Source organism: Chroicocephalus ridibundus, chromosome 3 (genome assembly GCF_963924245.1).
Source record: "Chroicocephalus ridibundus chromosome 3, bChrRid1.1, whole genome shotgun sequence".
Classification (NCBI taxonomy): domain Eukaryota; kingdom Metazoa; phylum Chordata; class Aves; order Charadriiformes; family Laridae; genus Chroicocephalus; species Chroicocephalus ridibundus.
This window is the reverse complement of record NC_086286.1, coordinates 56,796,190-56,814,049: the sequence shown is the minus strand read 5'-3', so window position 1 is coordinate 56,814,049 and position 17,860 is coordinate 56,796,190.

Sequence of the window (17,860 nt, the reverse complement as noted above, 5' to 3'; positions counted from 1 at the left end):
TTACTACTGAGCTGACCATTACCACTCAGAAGCGGTACCTTGAGACAATAACAGAATTAGGAACATAATATATAACTATATAAATGTAATAGGAAGCTCCATGAAAACATCAGTTTAATACTTTGCAATGCTCAAAACCTTGAAGTTTAGACACTATTAGGTGATAAACAGAGAACAAAATTAGACCATTGTTATGCCATGGTTCATTTGCATCGTGAATATTATGTGCAGTTGCCTCATCACTTGTAAGAGTCTGGAGCAGATTCAGAGGCGAGAAACAACAAAAACAGGATTAGACTGCTCAGTCAGAAAAAGAAAGGACCAAAAAGGGATATGGTAGAGGTCTACAAAATCATGAAGCTCGTGAATAGGTTAAAAAGGGATTGCTTGTTTGCCCTCTTTGCCAGTAAAATAAATGAGGCATTAATGAAAGCCATTTGGAGCTAGGTTCAGAGCAAACAAAAGGACAAGGTTCATTATACAACATTCCCTAAGAAAATAATAGCTCTGGCTGGGAGAATATTAGGGGTTACCCATGTTTGCACTGTTTTCACTTGTACAGATGCCTCCATTTGTGGCCACTGAGGTAGCTAGAATAGTAAGCCAGATGGATCCTTAGCCTGACCTGTAGTCTCTTTTCTATTATCATACTAAGTTGAAGATGTATAGCACCTCACTTCTAGATTAATTCAGAGACATCCAAACTACAGATCCAGAACAACAGTTTATCTGGATTTCAGGATAAATATGGACACTGTTTACCACAACTGACAGTTTTTCAAGAAGGAGATATCATGGATCTGAATATAATCTCTACAAAAGCATGCATGTAACAGATGAAGAGATCTTAAAAGGAGAGGGATCTCTTGAAATCAAAGAGATAATTGTTTCACTGTGCTTTTCTCTTGGCAATTAACTATCAGATTTTCAGTAGCTAAATATCAGTAGAGCTTCTGCATTTCCGCAGGAACACCCAGCAGAGTCTCAGAAAGGGAATACTGGTGCTGTCTGTCCTCATTAATTAAATAATGCTTGAGATGGTTCCTGGGAATGGCAATGTGATGGTCTATACTGTTAAGCTGTTAGCATAGTCCCATCAAATAGCACCACACCAAAAACTCATAGGCAGGCTTCTAAATCACAGCTATGTGGCTGGGAATGGTGTGTCACTGGTATGTACTAAAGAGAGAAGAGATCAGCATTTTCAGCAGTCTGAAGTGCATTTCCTTTTGTTGCAGATGAGCATTACATGATCTATTGATATAAAGGAGCTGTCTAGTATCCCTACCACCCTCCATAATCCTCTAGAAATCCCATTCACTAAATGAGTGGCTCCTCAAAGGCCAGTGAGAAGTATGGATAAGGGAACGTGTGTTTGTCTATGATTTACACTTTCCAGTGGTTTTGGTGACAGACATGGTCATACTGAAACCTTAACTGTGATGGTGAATGAAGTTTTTATGTTATTTAACATTTCCATTGCTTACTTTGTAGTGAAGCAATAATAGATGAGCTTTCATAAATGGATCAAAAGGCAGCAAGATGAGTTCAGTCCAAACTAATCAAGTAAATTTCAGGAATAACACCACACACCTCCAACAACACGTTAAATAGCTGAAGTAAAGAAATATATTTTGTCTCCAGATGTAAGCTCTGACAATGTCATCCCAATAAAACTTAATTATTGCTCCATAAAAAAAAAAGCCAGTCTAGATTCTGTATGAGGACCCTACAGTTTTCTCTCATCACATTAGAGAATGCTAGAAATCTTTCCCTCATTTCAGCCATGTTTATCTCAGAGCCTATTTTTGCCTCTTGAACATTGACTCAATGCCAGCCCAGTTGAGTCTCCTTTCCAGCTCTCCTGTTCTATGGTCTTGGAAATCTCCACCCAATTAATATAGCTCAGTTTATGAGCATATAAGGCTATTAAGAGCATTGAGCTCTTTGTTGTTCTTATGTGATGTAGGCTGGCATTTACTTCTATGTGATGAAAGCCCCTTTTACACAATACTTAAATACCAATATTCTAGCCAAGTCATGCAGAAAAATCCATACTTTTAGAGGTAGCTCAGAAATAGTATCAATTACTCATTCACTCCTAAATTGTAAGGCTATAGGCACTTGTAGAAGTTGCACTATCCTGAGTAAAAGTGATTTACCCTATTCCCACATATGCCAATACATAAAATAATATGATCCCACATGTAGGCAAGACCTCACTCCAGGCACTTGCTACACAACCATGAGCAACCTGCTCTGAGCAAGTCTGTTCTCTCCCTTATTCCCTGCAGCACAGAAGAGCACCTAGACTTGGAGAAGGCTGGGGTTCCATATCTAAAAATAAGTTCAGGGATCCATGGCAAGACAGCTGCTCCAAGCCTCTTCCTAAACTTGTGGGCAGGGAATCCAAATTCTCTTGCTCTCAGAGGTATTGATTTGCAGATATGCAAGTATACGCTTTGGATTATAGTTTTGCACCTGCTTGAGAGCTGAAGAAATCACTTTAGAGCGACCTTTTCCCACCCCAGAGACAGCCTCAGGGCAGTCTTCACACTCTATTCTGCATCTACAGTTCTTGGATAGAAAGGGGACCTCTTTGTAGAGGCAGCTCCTAGTCTGTCAGTTTAAGGGGAAAAAAATAAAAAGAAAAAAAATAAAAGAAAGCCTCCTCAACAATCAAATAAATAATTTTTCTGCCAGTTTGGTTATATTAAGTAGAAATGCTGAAATGGAACTGATTCAAATAGAATTGACCATGTTACGTCAGACTTCAAAATCTGTTAGCTCTGCTGGAAGCATAAGAACCTATATATTTACCTTTGAAAGTTTTATGTTTTGCAAAGTAAACAACAGTTGGGTAATTTAATTTCAAGGGAAGTGACATTTATTTGTTGTTATGTTTTGTTTTTTTTAAATAGATTCCTGCAACAAACTAAAATTTAAAGACAACATTTTCTTCTTGGCAAAATGGCCCTGGATAAAGATGAATAAAATCTGAGATAAGAATAAAATTGACATCTACATGAAAAGATAATACCATTCCCTCTTAAAAAGCTTAAAGATTCACAAATCAGAAGTAGTTTGTATGTAAACAGAGATTTGGATAGGAGGGCCAATATCTACTCTGTTCTGGGAAAGAGTTGTAGATCTCTCTTAACGAGAGACTGGATGCCAGGAGAAGAAGTTGTCCGTGGTGGAATTGAGGACTGAGAAAGGATAGAAAAAATTGCTTTGAGTACAAGTAAAGACTAGGTCTTTCTAAAAATACTCCTAAAGAAAAACAACTCACCTCCACATTAACTAGACGAGTCTTGAAATGATTGAGCATCCCTTTTCTTTTCAGAGCAAAATGTTTTGTTTTGTGGTTTTGATTATACTTTTTTTAAAATAAAATATGTTGAGAGATTCTGGCACGAAGTCATTCTACCGTATTAACTTTACAGTAAAGTTAATGCGAAGAGACTATAAAACCACAGAACTATGCTGAACAGGTCAGGGAAACCATAATTTTGGAAAAAGCAGCCCCTTCAGTAAATAAAATAATTTAAACATAATCAGGGAAAAAAAGCCGGACTTGGCATCCTCTGTGATAAATGAGGTTCAGCTTGATCCAAACCCTTTTCTTCTGCCTGTGGAGGAAGCGTCTTGGGGTAGCATGACTTAGCCCTCTGAATAATATTGTAAATATAAAGAGCTTTTCTCATTGCACCATAATTTTTGCAGCAGTGCACCACTTTGCTTCTTGTACATGTCAAAATTTCTGTCCTTGTTACCTTTTCCCAGCACTTGCCAAGTGTTTAAAAACAAGAAACCTATTCCTGGCCTGTCTGCTCCCCGTGGCTTGCAGGCATGCGGCACCAACGGGGTAATAGCTGCACTACCCACCTAAATCACAGGGGTTTCATGGGGAGCCTGGGCGTTTCCAGCTCATATTCATGGGCACAGAGAAAGTCTTGAGAAACGTTTGGGAGGAAGGTTAAGAATTAACCCCATTGCAATGCCTTTTAGCAAGGTGATAAAATGGGGTGCAATAATTATTCGCCATTTTGAAGGGAAAAAAAACCCACCCCCTGTCCCAAAACTGCAATCACATCCAAGTTTCTTGGCTGTATTAGAGAGCCTGGGCTTTATCTTCCAAAAGCTTTCTGGACACAGCAGCGCACATTTAGGTGCCTTTTCATTAAGGCAGCAAAGGTCTATTAGCATATCTGTCCCACTGAGATTTTCTTTCTGCCAGAGAACAATTACCTCCCGTATCTCTGAACTGTCATCCAGCCTTACAAAAACAGGCTCCCGCATGTGTCCCACAGAGTTTTCTAAGGGAATAACTCAGCGTAGGTAGGTCAAGCCATCACTTCAGTAGAGGATCAATTCACTAGAATAATTATTTTCAGACAAAGCACAGAGTTCATATTCATGTCAGCCGAGATCATTGTCAGTATTACACCGACTCCTCCTAGGATTTGCAGCCCCACTGCGCGCGATGTGGTACAGAACAAGCAACCCAGGAAGAACACGGCATAACTGGGAGTCCCTGTAAGGTGCAAGAAGCAAGGGACTGAAAATAAACAGGGCATTTTTATTTCTGCCATCTAGGAACTAACTCTAAGTTGCATATATTAATGAAGTATGTGATTTTAAAATGTCATACTATTGGGGTTATACTCACTAAAACAGAAAGCAAGATATTAATGAGAGAGGTCACCTGCCTACACAAACAGGAATTCTGCCTGGTTTGGCCCAGTGCTATTAATGAAATCAAGACAGGAAAGACTGGAATGGCATATGGCTGACAGATGCAAGCATGTAATTTGATGGTGCAGTGGAAAGAATTACTCAGTACCTCATTATCAATTTCATATTTTCCAGTTTCTTAGGAGAAAAAGACCTCACTTCTGGTTCAGCCGTTTATAAGTTAATCTTTCCACGAAGGCAATGTGTGTGTGTTGTTTTTTCAAATGTAAGCTTTATGCATAAGTTACAGCACTATACAACAAGATGGTTAGAAAGGACTTTATGAAGTCCAGCTTCAGTCTTGTCATTTCTGATTGATGTTTGTCCGACCTGTTGTTAAAGACCTTCCCATTTTCACAAATCTAAGACAATATCTCATTTTCTTTACTTTTAGATTGCTCTTTTGTTTGGGTTTTTTTGCCCTAGCACCTGATCTCTAACTCTGTTGTTGTTGCCATTAACGCTCACTGAGCAAAATGCTCAATGAACTCTGAGGGTTTTGCTCTATTTTTGAAGGTCTGAGAACAGATTATTCCTTCATGCTTTGTAAAAACAAAAAAAAACCCAACCCCCTAAAACACCCTTTAATATGAAGAATCCAACTTGATATGTCCTTCTATTTTGAAGTTGAAACATTGATAATCATGTCCAGCGAGCAGCTTATCAAGTTACCTAAAAGACCATGTTTCCCTAGTTAATTCACAAGAATTTCATGGGAAATAACGTCAAAAGTTCTCTTCCCTTTTAGGGCATCATCATGCTGTCCAGCCAGAACTCTAAGTTCACGGATAAATACTTAATGCTCTAGCTAAGTTAACTGCAGGCTATGGAAGATGGCCAATAGATCACTCAAACTATTTTCATTATTAAAAATTGTAGGCAGTGACCCTGCATGCCTTCTCTTTCTCTCTCCATCTTTCTTTTACAGGATGCATCTCTTGGAGGAAAGCCCAGAAAGATTATGGGATGGTGGTATACAACTAACCAGGTCCACCTCACTTTTTGGCCAATGTATTTCAGTCCAATCCAGTCTCCTCTTTCACATCACTGAAGCTGGTACTTGACTTTCACTTGGCATTGCAAAGTGAGCAGCAGCTTGAATTCTGAGTCATCTGGCAGGGATATCCTCTCCAAAACAGTAAGTTCAAAGTTTCATCCTCTCCACTTTTCCTGTCTATTTTTCCATCCACAACATGGGTGGTTGTGGAAGAGTGAAAGAGGAATTCTTCTGTTCAGAAATGAATATAGTGCAGTCATTTTGTTTTCAGAAGAGTGTTAACTATACCCTACATTAACAGCTTAGGTATCAATCTCAAAAACAGGTATAGGTTTTCTTGTCTGGTAAATCACATACACCCTGGAATATTAAATTACAACAGCCTGAAAGCATAGGGAAATGGGATCTGCTACCTGGAGCCATGGTCCAGTCTTAATTTGCTTAATTTAAATTACCTTAATCAATTATTTTCCAAAGACATATTTATCATGTTTAGCTGGTTAGGCTGCAAGTGTTTGCTTTACTGGTAGCTAATATACACATTTAACAATTAGAAGAAGAGCACTGTAGTAGATGTTAATTACTTGAGGTTTTTTCCCCTCTGCTACAAAACGTGGCTCAATCAGATATTGTGCTTGTTTAGACCAAGCAGTTGGCGCATCCACCTCGAAGATTACCTGTAAGCAGTTAGGAGGTGATTCTGCAAGATCTGTACTGTCTGTAATTGGAAATACGTAAAAGCAGAGTTGTGGTTCACATATCCGTCATATCCTGAGGGAACCAGCTGAGTCCCTACACATTTTTCTAGAGTGAAATGAAATTCAAATCAAGAGCAGAGGGACACATCTCCTAAGGATTGTCTTTATCCTTAGCTGAACCTGTTCTCATGCAAGCAACCCCGACACGTGCGCATGTACGTGCCCAGCCATCCATACCGCTAAGGAAACTTGCCCATCCCATCCTTTCCTGCATCCCCCAGCTGCTTTGTAATTTCATTTCAGAAACATGGCTTCTGTACCGTGATTTCCTGCGCAGGTGCACAATACCACATTACTGTATGCAAAGCCCAGCGATGAGAGATTGTTTCACTAGCAATGCATCCAGCCCTTTTCAACTAGGGTATACAACTGTGTGACCTGTAGTGAACTTTCCCTGTATGACTCACAGGCTCAGTTTCCACCCACCCCTTTTCCCCCTCCCCATTAGCAAGCTGCCCCAGAGAGGAAAAAAAAGTAGAGAGGGAGAAATGGCGACATTTCTGCCCCGCTGAACTCTGCACATGCCCCGACTTGAAAGCATTAATGGAGAAGGAGAGAGTCTGGAAAGTGCTCTCGCAAAGCTGCCTTTGTGCACTGGTTTAGATTGCAGAGGAACGGGTCAGGTATTGCTCTTGTTAGCTGTTACACTCCCCGTGCTGAAGCACCACATTTTCTGACCACTGCTCACATTTTGGCAGCTACAGAAAGAGGCTATGACTGGAGCTAATGTCTGAATCTGAGGCACAGCCTTGAAGGAATTTTCTTGTTTTGCCTTCCATACAGCAAATCAGATTAACTCTAGCTTAAGCCTGATGACTTACATTAACATGTCATTTGTCTACATACCACGAAAAAAATATTCCTCAAGTTAGAAAAGGGCCATGTTTGGGGTCACTAGTTTCAAAGTCTGGAAATGAATCAGCAGTTTTGAAATCACACAGACAGACCAACCAGGCACTGCAGCAAAACATGGCCCGAGACAGCTCTTCTGCTTGCCTCTCCTGTAAAAACCACTACGGGCCAAGGCGCTTGTCTAAAAACAATCTTTGAGTATTTCAGTAGAAAAGAAGTGATTCAGGATCACATGCCCTTAGGCTGAGGTTTACAAAAAAATCTGATGATACAAGGCTGTGCCAAACAGAATGTCTGTGAACAAACCTTCCCTGGGAAGGGAAAGGGCTGAATCACAAAGCAACAGAAGCAGGACTGAAGCCCTGTGTCTTTATCCTAAATTTGCAAAACACCTCTGTGAGACACCTGGGATATTATTCAGAAAAGCTCCTCCTGAGCCATCTCCTTGGATGAGATAGCCCTTTACTTTTCTCGGTTCCAAATAATGACATCTTTGAATTCCCAATCAGAGATGTTGACAGAAGGAGACAGATCCCATGCCAGGCCTGTAAAAGGGCTACCAGTGCTTAAACAGATATCTCTGCCAGCACCACTTTGATGGAAATAGTCTCTGAAGACCCACAACGCTTGCTGTGCCTCTGGCTTTTACACATCCTAGACCTGGGCCACCACACTTCACAGAGAGCACCACCTCCTTCAGTTTTGTGGTGTCCCAGGGCCTCACCAGGAAGGGCTCCCTGGCTAGGAGACAGCAGTCCTCCTGGCACTCAGGCTCCGGCCAGCTACAGCGTGCTGTCCAGAGACATTGGTGGAGAACAGCAAAATCAAGTTCAAAAGCATCAGCCTCCTAGTCAAAACTGCTCAGTCAGATGTTGCTCAGTGCAGACACAGCCCTTGCAGCTGAAGAACTGTGTTCTCATTTGTACCCTCTTACATCCAAAAGCTTTGTCTTGAGCTCTTACATAACCCGTTTTAAATGTATTGTGTCTTACACTCTTTAAATGTGGGGAAGGAGGAGAAGCTAGGATGGCTTAAGGACTCCCTTTTAAACTGCAAGTTGGCTTTGGCCATGAACCTTTCACATTAATCCAGAGTTATCTGATATATGTCCAGATAAAGCCTTACTGGTAACTTGTCCCAGGTCTTCATTTCCCAGCAAATAACAATCTAGAAATGAGCACTTTTTCATAAAGTAGTGCAGCCATTCCTCTTGTCCTGCATGCAGATATTCCCCCTGAGCTATTATTCCATATGCTGATGGCTGTGATGAAAAGCCAAGTTAATAACTGGGCTGGGTGCTACCAATGAAACCCTTATAAGGCTGAAAGAATCAAGTCCAAAACCCAAGCATAACAAGAAGGGTGGTATACACTCCACTGTGTCCAAATTGATAACCCTGCAGGTAACATCAAATGGCTGCTAGGTGATAAGGTCCTGCCTTTGTTTTATCTGTTCCAAAACATAGACTGAAAGATTTAAGCCTTATTACCTTGCAATTCTCATCCAAATGAATACAGAAGAAGCATTATCTATAATAATATTTTGCTGCAAAAACGTGTGTTTTCCCCCCACCCCTCCAGATTTTGGCCTCTTCCTTTATGCACAGGAAGGCTACATTTCTTTCAACAAAAAATATTGAACCTACCAATATTAGGTAGGAATACAAACCAGAACTGGACATTGACTGAATAGGATGTTAAAAGGATTTTTTGTAGCTCTTTGTTCATTGAAAGAGAAGATAGAGATGCTGAGAGTTTAAATATGTAATTGCCTAAAGGCATATGAAGGAAGCCATGCAAGTGACTTATTTCCAAATGATTTTAGCAGGTCTTCAACCTTGCAGCTCTTATTGAACATATGCTCAGCACGTTGTACAGCAGTGTTCCTCATAGAATTTAGTAGTCTGTAAATAGGGATCTCTCTAGCATCCAGTTCCCACTCCTTAATGCCTTGGACATAGTTTCCTCTCATTAATTCAGCGAGCAGTTAAACAAAACTCTAAAGAGAAGCTAATGTAAGAAAATATTTGTCTGGGTGCAGAAATAGATAAAAATAGAAGTCTATTACATACCTGTACTTTTCTTCCCTTTTGTGTATTGCAGATCAGTCCATGTTACCACTTTCCCTTATTGTCCACCCCTGCCCTAATCAATGATGGAGCAAATATCAATTAGCACAGGCAAACCTAGGACAGATGACAAGCAAGCAACAGATTTTTTTTGCAAGCAGATTAAGAATATAGCCTGTGCTCTTCCTGCAGTTCTAAAAGTCTTTTTAATCCTTGTGATTTTTTTTATAGCTGATGAACAATTTGGCTGCAGAAGCTAAGAAAACCAAGAGCCTAAAGCATAACGTTAATCCACTCAACCATTATAGCAGTCCTTACTTACTTATGTCTTTTTTTTTTAAACACAAAAAACCTACAACATATCTTGCAAACTAGAGAAAACTGTGACCACTACAGTAGCAACACAATAGATTATAAATAGACTATAAATAGACTGTTATTTTTAGAGCTCTGTGTTTCTTAATTGCCTATAAACTTACCCAGTTGTGAGCACTTTGTGAAGACTGATGCACTCTCCAAATTTCCACAGGGCATAGAGACTCTACATTATATCTTGTGGATGGGATGCTGACATTAACTGACAGAAGCAAAAACACAGCGAGACAGATATTTTTAAATGAGAGAGGAGAGGAAGAAGGAGCCCTATTAGCTCTCCCCCCACCCCCAGCTCTGCCCTACTAGGCTCAGCTGTGGCTCACAGGTATGAGGAGCTGAGGGTGCCCATCAGACCTCAACCCTGGCTGAATTTCAAATGACCTCTGGTACGACCTGGATCTCTAGGGATTTGAATTCAGCAAAGAGAATTGAAGCCAGGTGGGAACATCCTAGTGAAAATTCCTACAAACCAGTTTTTGTCCTCACCAGGTATAGATCCTGCTGATGATTGATATAGCATGCAGCCTCAGTCAAATAGTAAAATCCTTTTCACCTTAGGAACAGTCGTTCTGAGACAAAAAGTGTCTGTGTGTCTGCATCTGTGTGCCTACTCATCATTAACAGACAGATTGAAGTGACTGATGTCACAATTTTAATAACAGAAGCCAGAAACACCAAGCAAAACATTGACAAGTGGAATTTGTTAGCAGAGATTTTACAAGACCCTTAGGAGAAAAAACAACCTTAACAAAGACAGATGCAATTATCAAGAAAATTACTGGGTGTTATGCGATGTTTCTTTCGGTCCATGGCACCAGTGAGGTAAATACTTCAGACTGGACCAGCAGTCTTCTGAGAGGTGCTGTTTCTTCCTGGGGAACAAATAACCACCGCTGAGTGCCCTGTGGCCTTCCCTGGATGGTCTCTTCTGGGCACACTTCCCTGCCCGCCTGCTGTACCTGTCACAGCCCTTTTAATTTCTCTCCAGTTTTGCTGCCCCCGCAACACTACACATGCGTTTCTACCTCGACTTCTCAAGTGCTTCCACCATTTTCCTTCTGGTGAATCTCCTCTTGTTTCCAAGTCCTTCTCCCTGTCCTATGAAATTCCTCAGCTTTACCTCAACTACCCTCTTCACCTTGTTTTTGTGACCTGATGACCATGTATGTTCAAAAAGATTTGTTTTATTCTACTAGAACCGAAGCACCTCCTTGGTTTGCATGGCTCAGGTTGCTTTGCAGCAGTTTGGTCCTGTAGTGCCCATCCAGCCTCTCCATCAGGGCTCATGGGCTCTGAGAGGGGATCCTTACGACCTGTGCCCCAGCTGAGGCAGAGTCACTGACAAAAAGTATGGCTACTCATTTAAAAGTATTCGTTTATATACTCCTTTTTTTTGCAACAGAGGTACTCACACAGAGCGCACACAGCTCACTTTCTCAGGAATTTGAACAGTTCTCTAAGGCCAGATCTGTCTCAAGTATTTTCCTTGGTTTGATAGGTGAGGCGGGGAGCCAATGCCTAGGTTTTGGCCAAGGACATTTCACTAGAAAATGAGCAGCAATGCAGAATTTATTCAAAGATGTAGCAAGCTTTGCACAGCTGTAAAAAGAAGTTTTATCACTATGAGTAACAGTGCCATCTGCTGACTCCCGCTATAACCATATTGGGAGGGTTCCATAATAGATAATTAAGCAATAAATTTTTCCAAAATCCAATATCTTTTCACAGAAAACAGCTGCTGTTAGGGGTTTTTTAAGTCATCTTATAGGGTTCTAGGGTAAAAATAATTCTCAGTATGACTTCTGAAGTCAAGAAATCCTCAGCTGTTTTCTTATGGACCTGAGGGACAGCAGAGTCTTTTATTAAATATTGTTCTCGCGTCTGTAGGATATTTGAATTACGTTACATTATTACACAAAGCATTGGAAAGCTTTGCATAGCTCTCCCCAATTTGCTACCTCTCTAAGTGATTTTCTGGGCCTGATGAACTCAGAGCCTACCTTTCCAGATGGAAGCAGGACCCTTGAGGTTTGCAGACAGTATCAAAGCATCAGTGTCTGAGATCAGCTATTTGGAAGAGAAGCTGTTGCTTTTCGGAAAATTAAAAAAAAATAATCCTAGTTGTTATGTACACTGAACCTGCCAGTCTCAGGAGGCTAAAACCCAATTATTGGTCCCAAGGGATCCAGCACAACAGGGACCGATGCTGATGAGATCCATTTTAGGTGCCAGTCTTCAAAGTTCTGATCACAGCCTTCCTCATGTTCAGGCATATTAGCTGGTTTTATTATGATTTTTAAGCTAGTGATCAGTTATTTTTCAATCAAAATGTGCTTGATGGAGCATTCTTTTCTAAATAAGGAAGATTACTTCCATACTTGTATCATCCTTGTTCTTGCCGGGGAAAGCTTTTTGTCTACCATTCGCTTTGCCACAATTAGTTTCATGCAAATGATTTTAAAGATGAACGCCTAAGAAAAACAGAAGGTAAAAAGAAAGATCCTGGTGTGGGGAAGCAGTATAGCTGCAAGACCTGCTGAGTCAATCCAAATCCTCATGCAAACGATGCTTTATCGCATATTTCTTAGGAGTCTGGAAGAATTTGCCTTTCAGCCCGCTACAGCTAGGCTGATGTGGGCTGGCTGCAAACAGAAGATGCGATTTGCTGCTTCTTCAGATGTTCCTTTCCTGCCACCCCAGATGGCTGAGTAGCGTCTACAGTTTACACACTACAGAGACCTTTGCTGTGGGGCTGGCATCACTATATAATACTATCACCAATTCTAAAACATTATCATATCATCATATCAAGTTTGCTAGACCCAAACTGGCAGGAAATGCAAGCAAGGCAGATTTACTTGTCCCATTTTTATTCTGTGTTAATATGACAAAGCTTGGATGGGCTAAGCATATGTAAATTAAAAGGTTGAGACAAAAAGTGCAGAAAATAAAGAGCAGAAACTGCATACAAAGTCTACCTTAAAGATTAGGGATAAAGTCTGGAATTGTACAGTTTTGGGTTTTGTGGGATACAGCCAAATTCTGGGATTACGAGGACCATGGCAGTGGCTAGGAGTGAGTGTGGGAAGGTAAGCGGCAAGCAAATTTCTGAGAGCTGTGGCTGCCGAGGAGGGATTTCACTGAAGGCTTCGGCAGAGGTTTTTGGAGCCCTGACTGAGATGCTGTTAAAGAGTTTATATGAAATAATTATGTAAGAGAAGACCAAAATTAATAATCCCATTGAAGAGAGCCTTTGACTATGTAGCCATGCACACTAGCTTGGAAATACATTGGAAAAGGTTTATGCTGTAACCCGTTCTTCTGGGTCTGCTCCACTCAAGTCAGTGAGCATTCTGCAATTTCTTCCAACAGGTGTAGGGCAAAACTGACACTGGGCCAACGTTCATATGCGTATATTGCTGCTTCCATCTGGTAATGTGAAAGGAGGCAGTCTGCTTTCCTTCCGGACTGGAAAAGGGAACCTGGGAGGTAGATTGAACTGTCATAATCAATTTGATGGTAAATGAGGAAATAACTCCATCTCTGGCTTCACTTTCTCCCTTTTCAGTTCAATTTGCTGTGCACAGAATTCATATCTATTTATCAGTTTTTTTCTTCATCCGGCTTGCTCTTTCAAACAGAGACGAAGGAGGGTTTTGATGCTTGAAGAGGCCCAGTTGAGTAAATCCTACTTGAACTTCCACAGCCAATCCAGCCAAGGGTTACATCATGTCTCTTCCAGGCTGTGTTCCAATAAGTATACCCCAGCATGAAATATGCTATTTTCTTTTCAGTGTGATGTTTCTGACTCCTGGGCAGCTTGTTACCCTCTGAAATCACTAGCAGAATACATGCCTGGAAACCTGGTCATGCAATTCATGTGTGTTCTTTTATTTCTGCCTCAACCCACGTTACTCTTCCATATCTCATGACATTATGAAGAGGGTCTTCAATTCATCACATTCTTCAAATTAATTTTGATTTCTGATCCTGTTCTGCAGCATATGATGATGCCACTGTGACAAGCACACTGCTCAGGTTGTCTTCTGTGGTGGCACTTCAAAGATCCAGTTTGAAGATCCAGACTGCCAGACCATGAAATCACTTACACGGTTGGGAAAAGCATAACTATAATTCTGGAGTTTGTACCCAGGCTTATTGGATAATGAGCTCTGTCAAGCAGGACTGTGACAGTTTGTTCCCCACCCTGGGCACCAGCCTGATCTTTATCTCCCGTGACCCTGCCCAAGTGATAACCCCCCGTGGTGGTCATAATGGGTACATCTAGTTGTGATGGCTCCATCCAGCTCCATGTGTTTTTGGGGAGACAGGTAACACCACCATAGCCAAGGGCTAACTCAAGCAGTGCTGGTACTATGGTTGATATGCAAATATGGCTATAGGTCAATCACCTTACCCCCAAAAATAGTGAACAGCCCAAGAGCCCTTTGAGCTTTCCTACACTGCAGTGAGCTGCACGCTGGGATCTCCCCTTGAGTAGGGATGCCTTTCAAGGTTACTTCTCAAGATTAAGAGTTTCCTTGCTGCAATAGATCCTCAGTAAGTGACTAATAGCATGATAAACTTTGAAATATTAGCTAAGTAATATAAAGGATTGACTGTGCATATATAATTCTTTAGACATAAACCGTTGACCAAGTCTGGGACTAGGACTGGATCCAGCCACACCTAGACTCCTCTGTGAGAAGGAGTTTAGAAAGCAAGGGCGTCCTTTCTGAATCTCATAACCCAAGGGGAGGGTCTCCCTGACAGTTCTGTCTGACCCTGTCCCCTATGCAGTAAACAACCAAGTGTGCCTTGCCATTGAATCTTGTTAAAACACTGTCGCATTTACTATCAAACTTTGTTAAATCCCTGCTTTATATCAATAAATGTACTGCTGCTTCTCTCTACGAGTGAAGTGCATCACTCCATCCAAGACAAAGATGGTAGTGGGTAGCATCCACTTCTGTCCATACAACAACATGATCAATACTGGTCATGCTTGGAACTGTGGCAGGGTACTGCAGCTGGTCCATGAGAGATCCAGGAGAATGGTTCTGGAGTTCCTCCCAGGAATGCAGGAAATGCTACATACCCAGACTTTGATAAAATCCAGCCCAGCCTTATTCATGCGACATAGATACATCGTTCTCCTCTGTTTTATTCAGCAGTGACCCTGGAACCACGTAGGAGTGTGTGTGGACCAGGTGTGAGGTGGGTCTTCCAGCTATATTTGTACATGTATGGTTCAGTGTGTGCCCCAGAGGTTGGCCAGGACAGCTTCCAAGGACTCAGTGGCATGGAGACAGCTGTCTCCTGCCCTACCTTATGGAGAAGGAACGGGGCATTGCCCCTGACAGGGGAACCCATAGCGTCTGTTCCACAGGGGTGCAGTGCTCCACAACCACGCCTCCAGATTCACAAGCACAGGTAATTGTTTTGGATTCGCTCTAATGGATTTTCTGAGTCATTGCAAAAATGAGGAGCTCCTCTTTTCCTCTCTCTTTTTACTTTCTTTTTTTTTTTGTCTCCCTCTTATCCTCTCTCTTCCACTTCTCTCTTTATTTGGACAATTTTCAATTTGATAAAGCTCCAGGTTAAGACACTTTGATGCATCTCTGTGAAGTCTAGAAAGATATTTCAGTCCATCTTAAAATAGACAACTGCATTTGGTCAGCTGTGTATGTTTTCAGGCTCCATTGCCTAAATTTTACAACTTTCCGTTGACCACATTTGGAATTTAGAGACTTAGTTTACAAATAGACATCTACATTGAGGTATTTCAATCTGAAAAGTAATCCTACCCCTTTTATCATGTCTCTGTGCTGTAGCGCTCTGACAGGTCACTGTGCAAGCTGTCAGCTTTTAAGTTCGCCAATATCTTACTTAGGTAAAATAAATCCATCTTATCCAGATTAGTCTGTTGGTGTCCAGCTGTCCAGACAATCTTGTCCAGGTGTGGTCTTTAATTATACCTTTGTTTTTCCTTTCCCACCATTGTCACAACTACCATTCAAACAACTCTTTCCAAGGGATACCCATAGCAACAGGGACTCCTGTTCCACAGTTTGTTTTTAATTGCCTTCCCAACTGTATTTCAGTTTTTATCAGGAGAGTCTATCTCAACATCTTTATTTCTGTGATGGAGCATATGATGCCTCTCATTCACAATTATAATTTTTTATGTATTTTAATAGGATGAAAGACAGAGTTAAATGCTTGTTAATTGAACTGCCCTCTTTTAATTCCTCACAGAAAACTCCTTCCTGCTAGAGGCACTTTTACACCAAATAGCTTCAATGCTATCTTAAACATGACAGAGCCATCCTCAGCAACTCCCAAACCAAAGCATTTGAATCCTTTACTCTTCAAAACCTCATTCTATGGTAACATTTATAGTGGTCCACTCACCTGCTTATAGTGGTAAGATGTGTTCGTGTCTCCTTCCTTACCAAGATTCACTTCTGTCAATCCACCCTGTTTAAAGTTGGCTTGCAGGACATCATTGCATATTGACTTACATTAACAAGAAACTGGTGAACAGTCATAATGGTTTTAGGTACTGGTAATAATTTTCACTCATTGAAAGAGTTCCTTTTTTCTTGAATGAATTATAGCTGGGATTTTATCAGCATCATTATCACTTGAAAACTAATAATCCCTTTTTAAGCAGAAATAGAACTCCCTGAGGACCTCCTGCTAATCTGATGACAGGACTGTGACTGGCTGCTTTGCATGAGGAATGAAATCAGTGTAGTCATGGTACAATGAGTTCTACTACTGTAATACAAAATAGGCTCTTGTGCAGATAGCTATCTGCAATATGAGTGGCAATATTCACTACTGTCTGTACACAGTGGGAATTTTTCTGTGGAACCCATATAGCAGAATAACGTCTTCTCTAATTTCTAAGACAATCCATTTCTCCACATAGAGGTGAAAAAGTGCTTAGTGAACACGTCGGTCCTAATATCTACTGTCTAACAAAATATCAGTATGATGGCTTTTTGATCTTATGAGTTATGCCCCTGTACTATTAACTGGAGTTGTCTATTTTTTAAAGGAATATTGCAGCGGAGAGAATACAAAAGACAAGGCAGCAGTCAGTATGCTGCAGAGGTGCTATTGTACTGGCACAAGTTTTTGTTTTATTTTTGGCTGTTGTCTGAATTTATCCTTTTGCACTTCAGATTACACAACGCAGAAAGAATCAGCAAACTGACATTCTTCTACTCTAATACCTGTGTGTGATATTAATCCCCAAATTTCTATTTATAAAACTAAACACAATTTAATCTAAAGAAGAGACTGCATCAACAAAGATTAATAAATTGTGAAAAGCTATTTCAGCTACTTTGACTAAGAACCTACTCAAGCTAGGAACTACTCAACATGTATAACTGAATCCAGTGTATTTACTGCATGCACAAAACCCATTCAAGACTGTAAAAACTAACTGCTTATTCTGGAGATTTTTAAAAAAACATAAAGTGAGTCAGAAATGTTTGCAAGCCTCCGTTGGCTCATTACAACCCACGAGTTTGGGATTTTTTATTTGTTGGTTCTTGTTTCTTCATGGCATCTTCTGTAGCAGAGCTTGACTGCAACGAAGGCAGCACTCGGTGCTTTGCAACTCCACCCACAGGTACAGGGATACCATGTCCCCACATTCCTGATGGCTCCATCCATTTGCCATAGTACCACCCGTCCATGGAGCTAGTACTGCTCCTTTATAAGTCAAACCTCCAAAGTGGGAGCTGTGGGGCGAGGTAGGAGACCGTGGTGGGAAGACATGGAGGCAATGCTCACAGCTACCAAACTGACCCTGTTCTTTCAGTGCTTTTCTTGCACTGAAAGTCAGCAGCATTGCCCATGCGGGGACGTTGTCCAGCTGCTTAGGTACAGTGCTGCACGCAGAAGGGCTCACCCTCAGAGAGGGGCTGCATCTGAAGTTGTCTGCGCCCTGGTGCTCTCAGCTCCTCGCTGCAGATGACTTCAGATATGGCCCTGCTCTGAGGCAGCTTGGGCCTCTATTTTTGTCCCCTTTCATTTGCTAGCAAAGTCATAACA